This window comes from Oncorhynchus keta, chromosome 34 (assembly GCF_023373465.1).
Source record: "Oncorhynchus keta strain PuntledgeMale-10-30-2019 chromosome 34, Oket_V2, whole genome shotgun sequence".
NCBI classification, from domain to species: domain Eukaryota; kingdom Metazoa; phylum Chordata; class Actinopteri; order Salmoniformes; family Salmonidae; genus Oncorhynchus; species Oncorhynchus keta.
The window spans coordinates 33,643,355-33,666,508 of NC_068454.1; the positions used below are offsets into that span (position 1 = coordinate 33,643,355).

Sequence of the window (23,154 nt, forward strand, 5' to 3'; positions counted from 1 at the left end):
TAGGCCTACCATAGGCGAAATGAGTCTCACAAGTGTTGAGTTAATGTGATGTTAAAAATGGTGGGGGTCTTATTTATTTAAAGAGCATATTGAGGTTAGAAGCAAAAGCCTACAACTATTTTAGCACTGTTTCGCGCTGCTCTGAGGCAAGCATAGGGAAAATTAGGGTGCAGAAATGTTATGCTCTTGGTGTAACCTTTTATTTAACGAGGCAAGTCAGTTAACTGCGGAACCCCTCGCCAACAGCCAGTGAAATTGCAGGGCGCCAAATACAAATCAACAGAAATCTCATAAATCAAATTTCTCAAACATACAAGTATTAGGCACCATTTGAAAGATACAATTCTCGTTAATCCAGCCACAGTGTCTGATTTAAAAAAATGCTTTACAGTGAAAGCTCCACAAACAATTATGTTAGGTCACCACAAACTCCCAGAAAAACCCAGCCATTTTTACAGCCAAAGAGAGGAGTCACAAAAAGCACAAATAGAGATAAAATGAATCACTAACCTTTGATGATCTTCATCAGATGACACTCATAGGACTTCATGTTACACAATACATGTATGTTTTGTTCGGTAAAGTTCCTATGTATATCCAAATATCTTATTTTACATTGGCATGTTATTTTCAGTAGTTCAAAAACATGCAGTGATATTGCAGAGAGCCACATGAATTCACAGAAATACTCATTATAAATGTTGATGAAAATTAGTGTTGTGCATGGAACTTTAGATAAACTTCTCCTTAATGCAACCGCTGTTTCAGAATTCAAAAAACTTTACGGAAAAAGCATAATCTGAGAACGGCTCCTTGAGCCCAAACCAGCCAAAATAAATATCTGCCATGTTGCGCAGTCAGCATTAGTCTTAAATAGCATTACAAATATTCACTTACCTTTGATGATCTTCATCAGAATGCACTCACAGGAATCACAGTTCCACAATAAATGTTTGTTTTGTTCGATAATGTCCATCATTTATGTCCAAATATCTTCTTTTGTTAGGGCGTTTGGTAAACAAATCCAAAATCGCGTTCAGGTCCAGTCGGACGAAAAGTCAAAAAGTTATATTACAGGTCGAAGAAACTTGTCAAACTAAGTATAGAATCAATCTTTAGGATGTTTTTATAAAAAATTAGAGATCCCTCTCATGTGAAATGTGCGTGACTGAGAACGAGGCTGCTGGCAGACCCCTTAGTCAAACAGCTCCCATCCGGCCCCCTTCACACGAAAAGCCTGAAACAACATTCTGAAGACGGTTGACATCTAGTGGAAACCTTAGTAAGTGCAAAATAACCCATATCCCACTGTGAATTCGATTGGGGCTGAGTTCAAAAACTACAAACCTCAGATTTTCCACTTCCTGTTTGGATTTTTTCTCAAGTTTTTGCCTGCCATACTCACAGACATCATTCAAACAGTTTTAGAAACTTCAGAGTGTTTTCTATCCAATACTAATAATAATATGCATATTTTAGCATCTGGGACTGAGTAGGAGGCAGTTCACTCTGGGCACACTATTCATCCAAAAGTGAAAATGCTGCCCCCTATCCCAAATAAGTTAATATCCCAAATTGTTTGCATAGTCAATTTACACACAGCTCTGACACACACACTTATCCCACCAGACATGCCACCATGGGTCTTTTCATAGTTTCAAATCCAAAACTAATTCAAGAACACATACAGTATTATATAGAGCCCTTATTGCATGGAACTTCCTTCCATCTCATATTGCTCAAATTAACTGCAAACCTGATTTTCAAAAAACAGATAAAGCGACACCTCGTGTCACAACACCTCACCCCTATTTGACCTAGATAGTTTGTGTGTATGCATTGATATGTAGGCTACATGTGCCTTTTTAGAAATCTATGGTGAGCTGTTCTTGTCTAATGATGTTCTGTATTATGTCATTCTGTATTCTGTTTTGTGTGGACCCCAGGAAGAGTAGCTGCTGCTTTTGTGACAGCTAATGGGGATCCTAATAAAATACCAAAATGCCAAATACGGAAGACTATCAAATGCTTCTCAAAGATGCGGTCAAACTAGCAATAACTTGCATTAACAAAAAAAAATGGCTGACAAATAGATAACGCGCCACATTAACCGTTACTCTCTTGCGGAAATTCCACTTACGGTCCATATGTAGCCAAACGTAGCTGCTGCTTATGTTGTTATCTTTACTGATGGTGTAAAAGCCATGACAGGGAGACATAGTGGAGTGGTAACTCGCGTGCAAGCAGTTGCTCCCGACGTCACTTGGGTATACTGCAGCATCCACCGAGAGGCTCTTGCTGCCAAGTGAATGCCTGACAGCTTGAAATAAGTTTTGGACACTACAGTGAAAATGGTTAACTTGGTTAAAGCAAGGCCCCTGAACTCTTGTATATTTTCTGCACTATGCAACGATATGGGTAGCGACCATGTACCGCTTTCACAACATACAGAAGTGCGCTGATGCCTTCTGGGTGGCGCATCGCAATGCCACCAGAGATTCTGGGTTCGAGCCCAGGTTCTGTCGCACCCGGCCTCGACCGGGAGGTCCATGGGGCGATGCAGAATTGGCCCAGCGTCGTCCCGGTTAGGGAGGGTTTGGCCGGCAAGGATATCCTTGTCTCATTGCGCGACTCCTGTGACGGGCTGGGCGCAGTGCACGCTGACCAGGTCGCTAGGTGTACAGTGTTTCCTCCGACACATTGGTGCGGCTGGCTTCCGGGTTGGATGTGCGTTGTTTCAAGAAGCAGTGCGGCAAGGTTGGGTTGTGTTTCGGAGGACGCATGGCTCTCAAAATTCTCCTCTCCCGAGTCCGTACAGGAGTTGCAGCGATGAGACAAGACTGTATCTACTACCAATTGGATTCCACGAAATTGGGGAGAAAAAAGTGGGTAAAAAAAAGTGTGCTGATTATGAAGGGGCAAAGTATTGACACATTTTGTTTTAATTGAGAGATGAGCTTAGTTTTCTTTACTGACCATAATTTTCACTTGTCTGACCGCTTGCATGATGACGAGTTTCTCACATGACTGACCTATCTGGGTGATGTTTTTTCTCGCCTGAATGATCTGAATCTAGGATTACAGGGACTCTTCACAACTATATTCATTGTGCGGGACACAATTGAGGCTATGATTAAGAAGTTGGAGCTCTTGTGTCTGCATTAACAAGGACAACACACAGGTATTTCCATTATTGTATGATTTATTTGTGTGTAAATGAACTCAAGCTTTCGGATAATATCAAATGTGATATAGCGAAGCACCTGCGTGAGCTGGGTGCGCAATTACGCATGTACTTTCCCGAAACGGATGACACAAACACCTGGATTCTTATCCCTTTCATGCCCTGCCTCCAGTCCACTTACCGATATCTGAACAAGAGAGCCTCATCGAAATTGCAACAAGCGGTTCTGTGAAACTTTTTATTTAATCAGAAGCTGCTGACAGATTTCTGGATCAGGTTGCGCTCCGAGTATTCTGCCTTGGCAAATTGCGCTGTTAATACACTGATTCCCTTTGCAACCACGATTAATTCATTTTGATTAATAAATAAGGTTTTATATATAAGATGGTTACATAAAGAGCAGAATTATTGATTATATTAATTTGTGTCCTGGTCCTATAAGAGCTCTTTGTCTCAACCTGGCTCGTGGGAAGTGACAAACTCACACTCGTTCTTATGTTTAACTTCTTCAAGATAGGGGGCGCTCTTAATTTTTGGATAAAAAACGTTCCCGTTTTAAACGAGATATTTTGTCACGAAAAGATGCTCGACTATGCATGTAATTGACAGCTTTGGAAAGAAAAAACTCTGACGTTTCCAAAACTGCAAAGATATTATCTGTGAGTGCCCCAGAACTAATGCTACAGGCGAAACCAAGATGAAATTTCATACAGGAAATGCCCCAGATTCTGAAGGCGCTCTGTTCCAATGTCTCGTTATATGGCTGTGAATGCGCCAGGAATGAGCCTGCCCTTTCTGTCGTTTCCCCAAGGTGTCTGCAGCATTGTGACGTATTTGTAGGCATATCATTGGAAGATTGACCATAAGAGACTACATTTACCAGGTGTCCGCCCGGTGTCCTGCGTCGAAATTATTGCGTAATCTTTAGCTCCATGCTCGTTCCATTTCTTCAGAGGAGAAAGTCAACTGCCACGAATGATTTATCATCGATAGATATGTGAAAAACACCTTGAGGATTGATTCTAAACAACGTTTGCCATGTTTCTGTCGATATTATGGAGTTAATTTGGAAAAAGTTTGCGTTGTAATGACTTAATTTTCGGGTTTTTTCTTACCCAAACGTGATGAAGAAAATGGAGCGATTTGTCTACACAAATAATATTTTTGTAAAAACTGAACATTTGCTATCTAACTGAGTCTCCTCATTGAAAACATCTGAATGCTATGCTAGGCTATCAATACTGTTACACAAATGCTTGTTTAGCTATGGTTTAAACGCATATTTTGAAAATCTGAGATGACAGTGTTGTTAACAAAAGGCTAAGCTTGAGAGCTAATATATTTATTTAATTTCATTTGCGATTTTCATGAATAGTTAACTTTGCATTATGCTAATGAGCTTGCAGAGAGAATTACACTCCTGGATACGTTTTTTTCGTAGCCAACGTGATGAACAAAACGGAGCGATTTGTCCTACACAAATAATATTTTTGTAAAAACTGAACATTTGCTATCTAACTGAGAGTCTCCTCATTGAAAACATCTGAAGTTCTTCAAAGGTAAATGATTTTATTTGAATGCTTTTCTTGTTTTAAAAAAAATGTTGCATGCTGAATGCTAGGCTAAATGCTATGCTAGGCTATCAATACTCTTACACAAATGCTTGTTTAGCTATGGTTCAAAATAATATTTTGAAAATCTGAGATGACAGTGTTAACAAAATGCTAAGCTTGAGAGCAAATATATTTATTTCATTTGATTTTCATGAATAGTTAACGTTGCATTATGGTAATGAGCTTGAGGCTGTATTCACGATCCCGGATCCGGGATGGCTAGAATCAAGAGGTTAATAAATGTATCATATAGTGTGTGGGTGGCAGGCTTACAATGATGGCAAAAACCAACATTTGAGATTGCTTTGACCCTGGTGCTAGAGGGGGTACACAGCTGGAGGTTGAATGTTTGAAGGGGTACGGGACTATAAAAAGTTTGAGAACCACTGATCTAGTGAAATGTTCTTCCTAGAAGAGTGGAGGCTGTTATAGCAGCAAAGGGGGACCAACTCCATATTAATGCCAATGAATTTTGAATGAGATGTTCGACGAGCAGGTGTTCGTCATGTAGTGTATATACCTTTCGTCCCACTCCCTCCCAACTGCTTGCTATGAATTCTATTTGATAGTGTATGCATGTCTAGGCCAGTGGTTGACTTTGTGTGCAGGAACTCAATCATTTTGAGCTAATATTCTATGGCGATGCAGTAGCGCAAGCAGAAGACAATTTGAGGTGCCGGTACTCCTGCCCAAAAAGACGTATAATGTCCTATTTGAAAAATACCCAAATGTGAAATACCTGACTCAAGATTTGTTGGAGCTTTTCCTTTGAGGCAGGCAGATAGCAGTTTCATCTATCCACCTTTGCAGTGACCCAAGTACTTTCTTATTAGACTCTGATCAGTCTTTCTCATTGTTTGAATGCTCTCCAAATCCGGAGTTGTCCGTCGTCAGAAAAGTGTCCCAGAGCCAATTAAATTGCCACAAAATTATGGAATAACCTGCGATGGCTGGCTAGCGATGTATATCATTCTACACAGCATGAGAACATCTCTCGGACAATGTCAGGTATTTATATTGCATTCAGTTCCCTGTAAGCAAGCTTGCAAGTGCAACATACAAGCGATAAAGCACTGAAAGCCAGGGTGGAAACCCGTTTTTGTAAACTTTTGCTCTCGCCAGACGGTAATCTATTTTTGTTTTGCCGTCTGGTAGTCCTTCGCCTGGGCTTGAACGATACCCTCCCCTTTGATGTTTCTCCCTCCCTCTAATCCCTCCCCCTGCAGTCTGCAATGCGAGCCAGGATGGGGTCCACCAGCACCTGGTTCTGTAAAATCAAGGTAGAGGTCGACTAGTGGGACGAGTGTTGACCTAGGAAGAACATATGCCCGTTGAAACCCCGCTTATCCGCTTTTTCTTCCGAACCCCCCCGGAGAAATGTTCTGTGGTTGCCCGTAGTCCTGCATATTTTCCACCGACGCTCAGGGCCGCCAGAGAGCAGGGAAGAAAGGGATAGAGGGAGATCAGGCGGGCAGACAGAGCGTCAGTTGTGCTGAGAGCTCACCCTGTCATCTCTGCACGGCAGAGCTGCAGAGCCACTTTTGCAAGTAGAGGTTCACAGCTGACGAGCTCCCCTCTAATTGCTACGGATCTGTCCCGTGTGTTTCTAATTCGTTTTTTTCTCCCCTAGCAATTTTTCTCACACATATTTGCAGATTGTGGATAGAGCAGGAGCGATGAAGAGAAACGTTGCGGTTTGGTCCTTATAGGGGTTTAATATTGCTCTACAAACACTGTTGCCCTTTCCCTGGAGTGGATTCTCTGCTGCTCTGTATACCTATTCAATAGAAAAGGTCAATCACTAGGGGGGGGGTTGCATGGAGATTATTACCTTAAGTAACTGTGGAGGAGACTGACGCTCTGCACTGTGTGTGTATGAAGATGCCAATCTGGATATGTGCATCATACTGCCTGCCTGCCTGCCGCTCTGGGAATCAATAAATGTGAGCAGTGATCTGTCGCCTTATGCATTAATATGCTGTGTTTGTTTATGAAGTCTGGGCTTGGGAAACTGTCTGGAGTCGCATAATCATTTTAGGGCTTTGCTCCGCCGGCTTGGGTAAAGAAAAACAATGATGTAACGGTTGCTAAGAAACACGGTGTCCTATAAAAAGCCCAGAGGAAACTGTGCTCTTCAGATCAATAGATGTGTACCAGAGGTCGTCATTTGAGGATCAAGGTTTGCCATCACAATCCACCCCAGACCTGTGTTCTGCAAACACAGAATTTTCATTGTTTAAAGCAATTTACAACTTTGCAGTTGTATGCCGTTGTTGACATGCAATAATTGCGAGTTGCCTGAATTGACCCAGCCAATCAAAGTTTAGACCAATATTATTCTATTGGCTAGAGCGCACTGGAAATCTAATGTACGCTAACGTTGGTTTGGGCTGTCAGAATCCATTACGTGCTCACACTGCTGCCCCTCCACCACCACCAGCCCTCTTGTCTCGGCACAAGCATTTCACGGTGTGAGGACGTGTCACCGTCTGACATATGCGGAACCTATAGTGTCTGTGCAGCCCCGGTTTTTGCCTGTGCTCTAAGGATATAACCGTGTCCACAGGAGGTCTGTCACGTTAGAGAGGGGGAGAAAGAAGGAATGAGAGAGAGGGAGGAGAGAAAGCGGGAGAGCGGGAAGGCTCTCCCTACACGCCAAGGGACCTCATTAGAAAGTTATTATTTTATTTTTTTTCCCTTCCTAAAATGTGCAGGAATCAGTATGTCCTTGGGGAAAAAATTTAATAAACGCATTTGTCACTTCTATCTCCTCCCTCTTATTTTTTTCTCCCTCGTCCTCTTTCTTGGGAGCAAATTGCAATTTGAGGCTTAATTAGTAAACGCTGCCATTACGCTTTCTTTATTATGCAAATTAATTGGTCGAGCGGTTTGGAAGTGTTGTCTCACAAGCCCCGTGCCAGGTGTTTCCAAGCTGAATGCTGGGGTCTATTTTTTGCATGTGAAAGAATCAAAAAGACAATTGCACTGTGAAATCATAGGACAAGCTATAATTATTTGACAGATTAGTTTTTCCTCAGTTTTTCCAGCTATAGTGCTGGAAAGACATGAGTGACGGGCTACTTTAGTATCCTTTGTTACAGTTTGGGTGCATAGTGGTGGCTGTCGAGTGCCTATTGGACAGACTGCTGTTCAGCATTCAGTTATTCAGGAACCCTCTCGCTCTCTGCCCTTTTCCCGGGAAACCATCTTTGCCAAACGTGGAAATTGATACTCATAAATCCAGAGTGCAATGTGCCTGAAAACTGCAGTGCTGAATAGCCTGCAGGTGTTATCAGTCGTTTAATATTGAAACCTTTTTTATAGGGAGATTAGGGCTCCCTGACACGCCTTCTCCAGTTCCTCTCCTCCTTTTCATAAACCCACAAACCTCCACCACCTGACCAGGCCAGCCACAAACCTACACATATGATGGTGGATCCATTGCATGGGCAGTGGAAGAATGGACCTGAGAACAGCTTATTAAACTACAGGCAGGCAGGAATATAGTTGGCTGGTGGTCTGTCCTCATTAAATGTTTTGGATGGAGTCAAATGATAAAACGTTGGATTTTACTGCTTTGTATTGAGAATACCATCTGTTAATGGCTCAATCTCAAAATCTCTGTGAAAAGGAGACACTGGGAATAGTGGGTGTGACAACATTGTTAGATCTGCCTCTCCGTTTGCTCTCCTTTCCCAAGCTGAGCCAGCGCATTTAGCTCTGCCAAGTCACTTAAAGTGCATTTATTGCTTAGAAGAACCCCCTCATTCCAAAACTCATACTTGAAATGGCTTGATGTTGAAGACCCACTCCCCTGTGTAATTTGGATTGACGTCAATTGGGAGGATTTTGATCTAGTCACTTCAATGAGACCTCTTTCTGTTTTTGATTGGGCTTTTCACTCTGAAAGTACACAGAATAATAGCCAGCAGCATATCACTGTGGGGAGCAATGTAATATAATAGATATACAATACATTTTATAACTGTACAAATAGGCATGAAAAACCCTGCCATTGGAATCTGACTCTTGTCTGGTTGGCAAAAGGTATGCTCTTCTTAACATTGTAAATCACTGCAAAGTAATGCAAGCTATTTTGCCTCGGAACGACCATCAAAGAAAAATGTATATATCCTGCTGAGCCAATAACCCAAGGTAATCTCGACTTGATTCAGCTGTGGGACATTTTTTTTTCTTTTTCTTGAGGGCATCATGGTCAGGAGGCCGGAACATAAAAACAAATAATTTGTTGACTGCAAGAAGACCAAACAGATTTTAATTTAAACTTGTATATGATCACATACAGTATCTCTTTATTATGCATGTGAATATTTTTTTAAACCCAATTTCCAAAAATGTAAATCATTTTTCCAACTGGAGTTGGAACCAGTTCAGGGAACGGTAGCGAAAACTGGAAAATATATTTTTGTGAGGAACAGAACCGAGAACGAAAGTGGACTATAATGTTCCGGAACAGCACTGCTAAAGCATGGAAACCAGTTAATAACTTTCTTTAACGTTCTTGGATTTTTCAGTCCCACAAAAAAGGCAACAAAGCCCTCACTGTCTCTCAAACTTATTCCAGAGACTACCAGCCTAACATCTTTGCCTGTGTGTGTGTATAGGCCACCTGCCCCTCCCTCCAAAGCGTGCATATTCTACTGTAGCTACTGATGTTACAGGTGTGATTCAGAGAGAGAGATTTTAATTGGAGAACAATCAAGTAACTTTTTCAATGCTAGTTGATCACGTTTCGCATTGGATTTATTAACTACAGAAAGGCAAGACGTCTGCTATTTAAGTGTTGGGTTGGCATTTGAGAGATGAGGTTTCTATCACTTTTTGTGTGTGTGTGTGTGTGTGTGTGTGTGTGTGTGTGTGTGTGTGTGTGTGTGTGTGTGTGTGTGTTATTCAATTTATTTTGTTGGACCTCAAAACACCCAGTTGTCACTGTAGACATCTTGGGAAATGGGTTGATAGGTCGGGTCCAGGAAGCATTGTGATTGTGTTACTGTTGGCCATTATAAGCGACCCTCTGTCAAGAATGACTCACAATTTTCCAGACGTTTAATTCCCCCAAATGTTCTTGTTCTTTCCATGGGATTATAGAATCCTGATGAACCAGTGAGTGTGCATAGTGTCCGTCCATTAATTATTTTGAAGTAGGGTGGCACGGTGTGGTTGACTCTCCGAACCTCTGGAGTGTCTGTAATTAGCAGTGCAGTGATGCTACTTCTGATTTATGGTCAGAAGGATTATAATTTGCCAATGCTGAGTTGCCCGTGACTTATATTCTTTCTAATTGAATAACGGAGAGGGATAATTTTCATCTGGGTGAAAGAAGGCGAGGGGCAATTAGATGGCGGAGCCTGGATGAAGAAATGGCATTTGTTTTGTCTATTTCTTCCACTTATTGTCTCTCTGGTCAACTCCAAGGCTGTGTCTGAAAACTTTACTTGCTGGCGTCAAGTCCTTGCTTCTTCCATCCATGTTTCACTCCTAAAATGAGATTTGAAAAGAATTGATAGAAACAAGAACGAAAGCAAGGATTTGACCTCAAGTAACTTCGTCAGACACAGCCGAAGTGAAGGAGCCTGTAACGTGTACGCTGCGAATTGGGAAGCAAGTACAGAGAGTGATGTTAATAATAAATAACACAAGGAACAAAACAAGAACTTGAGTAGTGTACAGACATGAAACGCTGAAACAGAAATCATAACGTCTAGGGAAATATATATATATATATATATATACAGTGGGGCAAAAAAGTATTGTCAGCCACCAATTGTGCAAGTTCTCCCACTTAAAAAGATGAGAGGCCTGTAATTTTCATCGAAGGTACACTTCAACTATGACAGACAAAATTAGAAAAAATTCCAGAAAATCACATTGTAGGATTTTTTATGAATTTATTTGCAAATTATGGTGGAAAATAAGTATTTGGTCACCTACAAACAAACAAGATTTCTGGCTCTCACAGACCTGTAACTTCTTCTTTAAGAGGCTCCTCTGTCCTCCACTCGTTACCTGTATTAATGGCACCTGTTTTTAACTTGTTATCAGTATAAAAGACACATGTCCACAACCCCAAACAGTCACACTCCAAACTCCACTATGGCCAATACCAAAGAGCTGTCAAAGGACACCAGAAACACAATTATAGACCTGCACCAGGCTGGGAAGACTGAATCTGCAATAGGTAAGCAGCTTGGTTTGAAGAAATCAACTGTGGGAGCAATTATTAGGAAATGGAAGACATACAAGACCACTGATAATCTCCCTCGATCTGGGGCTCCACGCAAGATCTCACCCCATGTGGTCAAAATGATCAAAACAACGGTGAGCAAAAATCCCAGAACCACACGGGGGGACCTAGTGAATGACCTGCAGAGAGCTGGGACCAAAGTAACAAAGCCTACCATCAGTAACACACTACGCCGCCAGGGACTCAACTCCTGCAGTGCCAGACGTGTCCCCCTGCTTAAGTACATGTCCAGGCCCGTCTGAAGTTTCTAGAGAGCATTTGGATGATCCAGAAGATTGGGAGAATGTCATATGGTCAGATGAAACCAAAATATAACTTTTTGGTAAAAACTCAACTCGTTGTGTTTGGAGGACAAAGAATGCTGAGTTGCATCCAAAGTACACCATACCTACCGTGAAGCATGGGGGTGGAAACATCATGCTTTGGGGCTGTTTTTATGCAAAGGGACCAGGACGAGTGATCCGTGTAAAGGAAAGAATGAATGGGGCCATGTATCGTGAGATTTTGAGTGAAATCCGCCTTCCATCAGCAAGGGCATTGAAGATGAAACGTGGCTGGGTCTTTCAGCATGACAATGAACCCAAACACACAGCCGAGCAACGAAGGAGTGGCTTCGTAAGAAACATTTCAAGGTCCTGGAGTGGCCTAGCCAGTCTCCAGGTCTCAACCCCATAGAATATCTTTGGAGGGAGTTGAAAGTCCGTGTTGCCCAGCAAAAGCCCCAAAACATCACTGCTCTAGAGGAGATCTGCATGGAGGAATGGGCCAAAATACCAGCAACAGTGTGTGAAAACCTTGTGAAGACTTGTGAAAACGTTTGACCTCTGTCATTGCCAACAAAGGGTATATAACAAAGTATTGAGATTATTTTCCAACATAATTTGCAAATAAATTCATTAAAAATCATTTTTGAAGTGTACCTATGATGAAAATTACAGGCCTCATCTTTTTAAGTGGGAGCACTTGCACAATTCGTGGCTGACTAAATACTTTTTTGCCCCACTGTATATACACTGCTCAACAAAATAAAGGGAACACTAAAATAACACAGCATAGATCTGAATGAATGAAATATTCTTATTCAATACTTTTTTCTTTACATAGTTGAATGTGCTGACAACAAAATCACACAAAAATTATCAATGGAAATCAAATTGATCAACCCATGGAGGTCTGGATTTGGAGTCACACTCAAAATTAAAGTGGAAAACCACACTACAGGCGGATCCAACTTTGATGTAATGTCCTTAAAACCTCTTAGAGCTCGGGACTATTTTTTCAACATTTTGTTAAAAATCGCGCAAAATTCCAGGAATATAGTATATGCACATGATTAGTATGTGTGGATAGAAAACACTCTGAAGTTTCTAAAACTGGTTAAACCATGTCCGTGACTATAACAGGACGTGTTTAACCTCTTGCTCCTACCCGACACGCAGGCGTCCCATCTAGACATCTGGAAATGCAAATGCGCTACGCTAAATGCTAATAGCACTCGTTAAAACTCAAACGTTCATTAAAATACACATGCAGGGTACTGAATTAAAGCTAAACTCGTTGTGAATCCAGGCAACAAGTCAGATTTTTAAAATGCTTTTCGGCGAAAGCATTAGAAGCTATTATCTGATAGCATGTAACACCCCAAAAGACCCGCAGGAGACGTAAACAAAATAATTAGCATAGTTGGCGCTACACAAAACACACAAATAAAATATAAAACATTCATTACCTTTGGCCATCTTCTTTGTTGGCACTCCTAGATGTCCCATAAACATCACTATTGGGTATTTTTTCCCCCGATTAAATCGGTCCATATATAGCCTAGATATCGATCTATGAAGACTGTGTGATCAAGGAAAAAAAATAGCGTTTTATAACGTAAGTCATTTTTTAAAATTAAAAAAGTTGACGATAAACTTTCACAAAACACTTCGAAATACTTTTGTAATGCAACTTTAGTTATTAGTAAACGTTAATAAGCGATCAAATTGATCACGAGGCGATGTATATTCTATAGCTGTACGTCTGGAAATAATGTCCGGGTAAATCTCAACCAAAATATCCGGTCGGAGACCGGAAGAAAGGCGCTACCGTATGTCCGTTTGACCAAGAAACAAATCGAAGGCAAATGACAAGACTGTTGACATCGTGTGGAAGCTGAAGGTATTGCAACCTCGGCCCCATTTAATGTGGATCACATTCAACAATGGGTTCTAGTGGCGCATGGATATATTTTCCCATTTTCAGTGATCAGATTTTCCTGCGCTTTTCGATGAAACGCACGTTCTGTTATAGTCACAGCCGTGATTTAACCAGTTTTATAAACGTCTGAGTGTTTTCTATCCACACATACTAATCATATGCATATACTATATTCCTGGCATGAGTAGCAGGGCGCTGAAATGTTGCGCGATTTTTAACAGAATGTTCGAAAAAGTAGGGGGTAGGAGTAACAGACCTCTTAGGGATAGGTGAGACGTCTGCGTGCCCCCTAGCCAACAGGAAATGGAAATGTGCAACGCCAAATGCTAATAGTACTCGCTAAAACTCAAACTTTAATTAAAACACACATGCAAGGTACTGAATTAAAGCTACACTCGTTGTGAATCCAGGCAACAAGTCAGATTTTTAAAATGCTTTTCGGCGAAAGCATTAGAAGCTATTATCTGATAGCATGTAACACCCCAAAAGACCCGCAGGAGACGTAAACAAAATAATTAGCATAGTTGGCGCTACACAAAACACACAAATAAAATATAAAACATTCATTACCTTTGGCCATCTTCTTTGTTGGCACTCCTAGATGTCCCATAAACATCACTATTGGGTATTTTTTTTCCCGATTAAATCGGTCCATATATAGCCTAGATATCGATCTACGAAGACTGTGTGATCAAGGAAAAAAAATAGCGTTTTATAACGTAAGTCATTTTTTAAAATTAAAAAAGTTGACGATAAACTTTCACAAAACACTTCGAAATACTTTTGTAATGCAACTTTAGTTATTAGTAAACGTTAATAAGCGATCAAATTGATCACGAGGCGATGTATATTCTATAGCTGTACGTCTGGAAATAATGTCCGGGTAAATCTCAACCAAAATATCCGGTCGGAGACCGGAAGAAAGGCGCTACCGTATGTCCGTTTGACCAAGAAACAAATCGAAGGCAAATGACAAGACTGTTGACATCGTGTGGAAGCTGAAGGTATTGCAACCTCGGCCCCATTTAATGTGGATCACATTCAACAATGGGTTCTAGTGGCGCATGGATATATTTTCCCATTTTCAGTGATCAGATTTTCCTGCGCTTTTCGATGAAACGCACGTTCTGTTATAGTCACAGTTTTATAAACGTCTGAGTGTTTTCTATCCACACATACTAATCATATGCATATACTATATTCCTGGCATGAGTAGCAGGGCGCTGAAATGTTGCGCGATTTTTAACAGAATGTTCGAAAAAGTAGGGGGTAGGAGTAACAGACCTCTTAGGGATAGGTGAGACGTCTGCGTGCCCCCTAGCCAACAGGAAATGGAAATGTGCAACGCCAAATGCTAATAGTACTCGCTAAAACTCAAACTTTAATTAAAACACACATGCAAGGTACTGAATTAAAGCTACACTCGTTGTGAATCTAGCCAACAAGTCAGATTTTTTAAATGCTTTTCGGCGAAAGCTTGAGAAGCTATTATCTGATAGCATGCAACACCCCAAAATACCTGAAGGGGACGTAAACAAAATAATTAGCATAGCCGGCGCTACACAAAACGGAGAAATAAAATATAAAACATCCATTACAATTGACGAGCTTCTTTGTTGGCACTCCTATATGTACCATAAACATCACAATTGGGTCTTTTTTCTGATTAAATCCGTCCATGTATACCCAAAATGTCCATTTATGTAGCCCGTCTGATCCAGGAAAAAACTGCTTTACAAAACGCAACGTCATTTTTTTAAATTAACAAAGTTGCCTATAAACTTTGACAAAACACTTCAAAATACATTTGTAATCCAACTTTAGGTATTAGTAAACATTAATAATCAATCAAATTGATCCACGTCTTGAAATGAGCGTCCATAATTCTCTCTTCCAAAACTTCCTGTCGTGGACCGGAATAAATCAAGTGTCTCTTCTTCGTTTGACCAAGGAACAACGTCAAGGAAATTGCCAAGACTGGTGACATCGTGTGGAAGCTGTAGGACTTGTAAACTGAGATGTATATATTTTCGCAGGCCATAGACAATACAGCCAACTGGCAGATTGATCTTGTTTTTTTGTTGTTGGGGTGAACAGTTTTCCTTGTTAAAACAAGTCAAAATTAGGCTCAGTAGTGTATGTGGCCTCCACGTGCCTGTATGACCTCCCTACAACGCCTGGGCATGCTCCTGATGAGGTGGCGGATGGTCTCCTGAGGGATCTCCTCCCAGACCCGGACTAAATCATTCACCAACTCCTGGACAGTCTGTGGTGCAACGTGGCGTTGGTGGATGGAGCGAGACATCATGTGCTCAATTGGATTCAGGTCTGGGGAACGGGCGGGCCAATCCATAGCATCAATGCCTTCGTCTTGCAGGAACTGCTGACACACTCCAGCCACATTGTCTTGCATTAGGAGGAACCCAGGGCCAACCGCACCAGCATATGGTCTCACAAGGGGTCTGAGGATTATCTCATCTCGGTACCTAATGGCAGTCAGGCTACCTCTGGCGAGCACATGGAGGGCTGTGCGGCCCCCCAAAGAAATGCCACCCCACATCATGACTGACCCACTGCCAAACCGGTCATGCGAGAGGACGTTGCAGGCAGCAGAACGTTCTCCACGGCGTCTCCAGACTGTCACGTCTGTCACGTGCTCAGTGTGAATCTGCTTTCATTTGTGAAGAGCACAGGGCGCCAGTGGCGAATTTTCCAATCTTGGTGTTCTCTGGCAAATGCCAAACGTCCTGCACTGTGTTGGGCTGTAAGCACAACCCCCACCTGTGGACGTCGGGCCCTCATACCACCCTCATGGAGTCTGTTTCTGACCGTTTGAGCAGACACATGCACATTTGTGGCCTGCTGGAGGTCATTTTGCAGGGCTCTGGCAGTGCTCCTCCTGCTCCTCCTTGCACAAAGGCAGAGGTAGTGGTGGTGCTGCTGCTGGGTTGTTGCCCTCCTACGGCCTCCTCCACATCTCCTGATGTACTGGCCTGTCTCCTGGTAGCAAACCTTCTTGCCACAGCTCGCATTGATGTGCCATCCTGGATGAGCTTCACTACCTGAGCCACTTGTGTGGGTTGTAGACTCCGTCTCATGCTACCACTAGAGTGAAAACACTGCCAGCATTCAAAAGTGACCAAAACATCAGCCAGGAAGCATAGGAACTGAGAAGTGGTCTGTGGTTATCACCTGCAGAACCACTCCTTTATTGGGGGTGTCTTGCTAATTGCCTATAATTTCCACCTGTTGTCTAAACTATTTGCATAACAGCATGTGAAATTTATTGTCAATCAGTGTTGCTTCCTAAGTGGACAGTTTGATTTCACTGAGGTGCTGGTGAGCATAACGATGGTGACAGGTGTGCGTAATAATGAGAAGCCTGGTGACCTCGAGTCCCAGAGAGGGAGTGAGTATACGTGACTGCGCCGTCGCCTTGTAGACCGTATTTTTGTCATATTTGCTACCGCTACATGTACAGGTAACGGCCTCAATAATGGAACCCCTTGAATAAATAAGGGATACAAAGTATGCTGAAACACAGATGTGGTTAAATTAAGCGATTAACACCTCATCATGCTTACAGCCATGTATAAAAATGTTGGGCAGGTGTGAGAAAGCTAGTTGTGCTTTCTCACTGGTCCCATTTCACAGTATACACTGTGATATATAATTGCTTGTTTTGGTTAAGTTACATGTTTCATGTGTTTTGATCTAGTCCAAATCATTAAAAAAATTTAAATTAGATAACTAATAAACTTTATGTTGCGAGTCTGAAGCATTACTTACACATTTTTGGGTGTGCGATTTGTCTCCACAAATGTTTGGCGTGGCCATGGTCTGCTCATTAAGAAGGAACACTCCATTACTAATTGGGGGGGGAGAGTTTCTGCTCTAGTCCAGCTCTTTAAAAGTATTCTATATATATTTCTGTATCGTACAGGTTATAGTATCTCAACTGTTACTGTAGAGTTGTTAGATCTTCCGTCTTTATATTCATTTGACTAGTTTCAGTTTATTATTTACTTTGAGCCTGGTCCACCATCTTGTTGGATGATTTATAGATTTTGTAAATACCTGCACCTGCTCTAAGAGCCTTAAATAAATACGGTGCACGGGATCTTCTGCTTCCTGCCTCTCCTTGCTCACCAGATTAAGTAAGGGGCCTACCATCCACCCTTACAGCAGGCCATTATTTTGGCTATTGATTTGGCTCCCATGGCTATCCCTGCATAGGTATTACAATGCCCCCATCCACCACCATCAACAAAACATAAAATTAGGGAATTTATTGTTTGAAAAAAATGGTGTCCCATCCCTCCAATAGAGTTGCAGACACTTGTAGAATTTATGCCAAAGTGCATTGATGCTGTTCTGGCTCATGAAGGCCCAGTGCCCATTACGACACTTATGTTGGTGTTTCCTTAAATTTCACAGTTACCTGTATGTTCCTCATGTTAAATTGACTGCAGGATGTATTTCACTACTAGAATTAGTCACTCATGGGTTGGTTGCTCTTTGTAAATACATTGTCTCCACTACCACACTTGTCAGTTTGAACTAAATCAGTGCTAATCTGAATTAGGGCTGAGAGGTATACCATTTTTGACTATATACCGGTATTGATGCAAGGACCAGTTTAGGTTTTTACTTTACCTTCTATAACCTTATTTCAATGTTTGGTTTGTTTAAATGTGATGCGCTACTCAGCTGCGTGTAATGTCCATTTTTATAGTTTACTTTGCTACTTGAGTCGTCTCTCTCCTCTCCCTGCCACTTTCCACACAGACCTAGCCCGTCCCCTGTCACTCAAGCTCAAGGATCGCAGATGTTACTCGACCACGAGAACACTTGCGTTCAGTCTGCATGGTCAATGGGGCACATGCAACAAAATGATGACGACGATGCTGTTTCCACTTTGCTCCTTAATTTTAATCCACAAGCATTCTATAATTGCACTGTTTGTTTCTTACTGTCTATAAACAGCTAGTTTGTGGCCAAATTATGTAAACAGCTAATGCTAATCTCACGTTAGGTGGTGCCCACTTATTAGAATAATCGTTCTATTTCCATGATTCCAACAGTTTTCAACAGCTTAAGTGTTTTGATCTAAATCACAAGTCAAATTGCAATATTTAGTTAAAATAAGGTCTAGATTTTTTGCCCATCTGTACAGCCCTAAGTGGCAGTGTGGTCTGAAATGAGTGCAGGAAATTGATAATGCTGAAAAACATTTTTGGTTGAAGTTTAATTGAACAGTATAAAACTATCAGAATAGAAAGCCCCATTTTGAAATCACTTAGAATGTATGTGTTGCCACCCTAGGGACAAGCGCTACTCATAAAGCAAACTTTTATTATTCAAAAACATAAAATACTGTAAAAAATGTGAGAAATATTGTAATATGATATTTTGGTCATATCGCCAGCCCTAATCTGAATCCATTTCCAACCCCAGCTTGCTTTGCAATGCATTCAGTTAATTAGTATGAGTGAATATTCTCCAATTACAGTGGCGAAAGGAACTACCTTATTTGCCAGGGGTGTGTTATGTAGTGTACCGGGTGGATATTATCTTCCAGAGGTATTTTGTTAACCAATCTATTCAGCTGAAGGGCTGGGAATTGCCAGATACTCACAATACGATATCACAATTCTTCGGTGCCAAAACGATGTGTTGAGATTCTATATGTATTAAGATTTGATATTACAAACATATTGCTCACTATATGTCGGCTACAGAAAGACGAGAGAGCATGAGGAAATAATATCAAAAATATCAATATAATATTGCCAAAAATAATATTGCGGTATGTAACTCAATTTCTTCCAATCACTGGTGAAGTATGAAAATGCCGAGGGCACCAGCACCTGTGTGCCTAGATGTTTCCTTCACCACCGCACCATGCTGTGAGCGTGTGTGCCTGTTTGTGCGTAAGTATAGCTTGTGTGTGTACTTGTGTAGCCTGTTGGTGTGTATGCAAATAGCCCTGTGAGCTTGTCACAGTTCGCCCAACCAGACCTGCTCTAGCACTCAAGAGCGATGACAACTATGTCCCTCGCACCTCCACTTATAGTCGTCCACCCAGAGGTGACAGTGAAACTTTGCAGCTCAATGGTGTGATGCTTAAAAAAACAGGCTCTTTGACCAATTTAGTTAATTATACCTTATGTCATTATTTCTCTGAAATAATTGTTTGTCCGCACAGGTTTCAGGGGTTCAGTTTTCTTCAACTACAGAGTAAAGTCTAATAGGTTGGATATACAGGAGTAGCCTCTTCTCTCTTTCAGCAGAATTAATCTTTCAACATAATTTAAGCCATAGCCAAATTATATTTTTCCTACAGTTTAGAGAAGGTGTGTGCACTTGCAGTTTCAACCATTTCAGGAGCCATCATTAAATATGAATATTGTCAGGGACACCCAGGGACATGTTTTAATCTAGGACTCGAGCCTGCCAGGGATAATGCAACAAGGTTTCAGGGAAATGCTTGCAAAAACAAACACTTGGTTACATTTTGTTTTACTAACTTTCCCTCTCCCTCCAATTGTCTCAAACTTTCTCATCTGCTTCTTACTGAGGCATTCAAAGCGTCTGTTATTGCCAAACACCATCACTTTGGGCTCAACTCCCCACGTCGTTGCAGTATAATGTAAACACATTTAATGAACACAGACTCCTGATGGTTGCTTGACAGGGATCTGTAGTATATTATTGGGGGAGGATGGAGGAAGTAAGCATTCATTCCCTACTAGAACTGTATAATTCTGAAGGTGTGAGAATCACATTTGTTTACAGTAGAGGCAGGGTGCCGCACTCATGTGCAGTAATTGTTTATTGGATGTTTTTTTTAGGTGTCGGTGTGTTTGCCAGGGGGGGTTGTGAGGACCCCACGTAGATCAATGGCAGAGGGGTAAGAAAGGATTTTGCTGCCTGTGCCCTATCCTTGAGAGAAATGCTATTGTTTATTTTAATACCATCTAGATTTTAATGACTTGTTTAGTAGGTATGTAAAGGTTCACCAAACCCACGGTTCAGTAGTATTGTTGTTTTGGGGTAACTGTTCGGTTTTGGTACTGTAGTTCATTTTTGTTTATTTCAGAAAATACAAAGTGTTGGTATTCCTGATTCCATATATGATCATGAGTCATATAATGCCTGATGAGAGCACAATCAGGAATATCAACACTTTGTATTTTCTGAAATGAATACACGATTACTATGTAACATTAAAACAAAGTGCATTATGTGTATGAAATCAATATGTAAAAATGGCTCAGACATTATATAGGCCTATGCCATGTTTTCTTACAAAGAGAAAAACATGCACACCAATGTCTGTAGCAGGTTACTTCTAATTTCCCACTCCGAGGTAATGTAATGGGCTATCTCTGTAGCCCTTGAGCTCCTTCCATCTGTTGTCATTGCAACACAGGGTGCATTGGCCAGTTCATTGACAACTTTGGCTTTAGCTTGCTTATATAGAGCTGGTACTAACCGTTTTCTCAAATGGGTTGGAGAGGGCAAAGTTAATAACTTAGCTATAGCACTTTCACGAGGTGCTGAAATCCGTTATTCTTTTCAACCACTGAGAATGGCGCATATCCCCAGCTATTAAGATAACTATTGTTCTTGTTATTTATTTGGCCTGGTCAGAATCCCCTGCAAACGGCTGCTTGAATGCAGAGGTGTGGGAGAGTTTTTTTTTTGTGCCTTACCGTCTTGCTTGGCTGGTAGGAATACTCAAATCAAATTTTATTTGTCAATTTTTTTGGCAGTTAAATTTTTTTTAACCTTTCATTTAACTAGACAAGTCAGTTCAGAACAAATTCTTATTTTCAATGATGGCCTGGGAATAGTGGGTTAACTGCCTTGTTCATGGGCAGAACAACAGTTTTTTTTATCTTGTCAGATTAAATCTTGCAACCTTTCGGTTACTAGTCCAAAGCTCTAACCAGTAGGCTATCTGCCGCCACATGCGCCGAATACAACAGAAATGCTTACTTACAAGCCCTTAACTTCTTTGGGCTGCAATCCCGTTAACGGAATGATATGACAACAGCCAGTGAAAGTGCAGGGCACAAATTCAAAACAGAAATCTCATAATTAAAATACATAATACAAAATACATGTACCTCAAACATACATGTATCTTTATACCGTTTTAAAGGTAATCTTGTTGTTAATCCCACCACAGTGTCCGATTCCAAATAGGCTTTACAGCGAAAGCCCCACAAACGATTATGTTAGGTCACCACCAAGCCACAAAAAAACACAGCCATTTTTCCAGCCAAAGAGAGGAGTCACAAAAAGCAGAAATAGAAATAAAATGAATCACAAACCTTTGACGATCTTCATCAGATGACACTCATAGGACTTCATGTTACACAATACATGTATGTTTTGTTTGTTTTATATAAATATGAACTTTATCAATCTGAGTTTACATTGGCGTGTTACGTTCACTAGTTCCAAAAACATCAGTGATTTTGCATAGCCACATCGATTCAACAGACATACTCATCATAAATGTAGCTGATAATACAAGTTATACACATGGAATTATAGATATACCTCTCCTTAATGCAACCGCTGTGTCAGATTTTTTAAAAACTTGACGGAAAAAGTAAACCATGCAATAATCTGAGACGGCGCTCAGAAAACAAATAACATTTTCTGCCATGTCGGAGTCAACAGAAACCAGAAATCACATTATAAATATTCCCCTACCTTTGATCTTCATCAGTATGCACCCCCAGGAATCCTAGTTCCACAGTAAATGCTTGATATGTTCGATAATGTCCATTATTTATGTCCAAGTTGCTACTTTTGTTAGCGCGTTAGGTACACATATCCAAACGCTCGTGCAGGTCCAGCCGAACGTCGGTCAAAAACTTCAAAAAGTTATATTACAGATCAAAGAAACATTTCAAACTAAGTATAGAATCAATCTTTAGGGTGTTGTTATAATAAATCTTCAATAAAGTTCCAACCGGAGAATTCCTTTGTGTCTAGAGAAGCAATGGAACGCAGGTCGATATCATGTGGAATGCATCTGACCAGGAAATGGCTCTCTGGCAGTAACCTGACTTATTCAGCTCTTATTCAGGCCCACAACACAGTAGAAGCCTCATTCCAGTTTGTAAAGACGGTTGACATCTAGTGGAAGCCCTAGAAAGTGCAACTTCATCCATATCCCAATGTGAATTCAATAGGGCCTGGGTTGAAAATCGACCAACCTCAGATTTCTCACTTCCTGTTTGGATTTCTTCTCAGGTTTTTGCCTGCCATATGAGCTTTGTTATACTCACATACATCATTCAAACAGTTTTAGAAACTTCAGAGTGTTTTCTATCCAATACTACGAATAATATGCATATATCAGCAACTGAGACTGAGGAGCAGGCCGTTTACTCTGGGCACCTTTCATCCAAGCTACTCAATACTGCCCCTGCAGCCATAAGAAGTTTTAACCAACAATGCAGTTTTAAGAAAATACCCCCCCCCCCCCAATTTTTTAAAAGTAAGAGATAAGTAATAAATAGTTAAAGAACAGCAGTAAATATCAATAGCGGGGCTATATACATTGCATACCGGTACAGAGTCAATGTGCGGGGGCACCGATGTTGAGGTAATCGAGGTACAATGTCCACGTGGGTGATGTTGGTGTAAATGTGTCAACATGTTTGAGGTGTTGGCAGCTGCGTAGGCTATTCTCATTGAGAACTGGCAACATACCCACTCTTTCCATCGCCGTTGCAGTCTACTGTGAAGCCAAAATGTTCCCTAACTGGAGATTTAAACTTTGGAGAATCGTCCTGGTTTATCGACCCCACCACTCGCTATCGTACAGAACTATACTGAACAGGAATATAACCGCAATAGCCAAC

General features: G+C 41.2%; 1 protein-coding gene across 4 annotated transcripts in view; it reads left to right on the forward strand.

The window, feature by feature from the left end:
* The window catches only part of LOC118366979 (R3H domain-containing protein 1-like), a 78,160-nt gene that overhangs the window by 16,433 nt on the left and 38,573 nt on the right, over window positions 1-23,154 (forward strand). Inside the window, exon 2 of one of the 4 annotated variants that reach the window (XM_052493727.1) lies at window positions 20,119-20,177. The exons of the other annotated variants lie outside the window; for them this stretch is intronic. The gene's annotated coding sequence lies outside the window, so the exon portion shown is untranslated. The remainder of the gene's footprint in view (window positions 1-20,118; window positions 20,178-23,154) is intronic. 4 annotated transcript variants of the gene reach the window in all.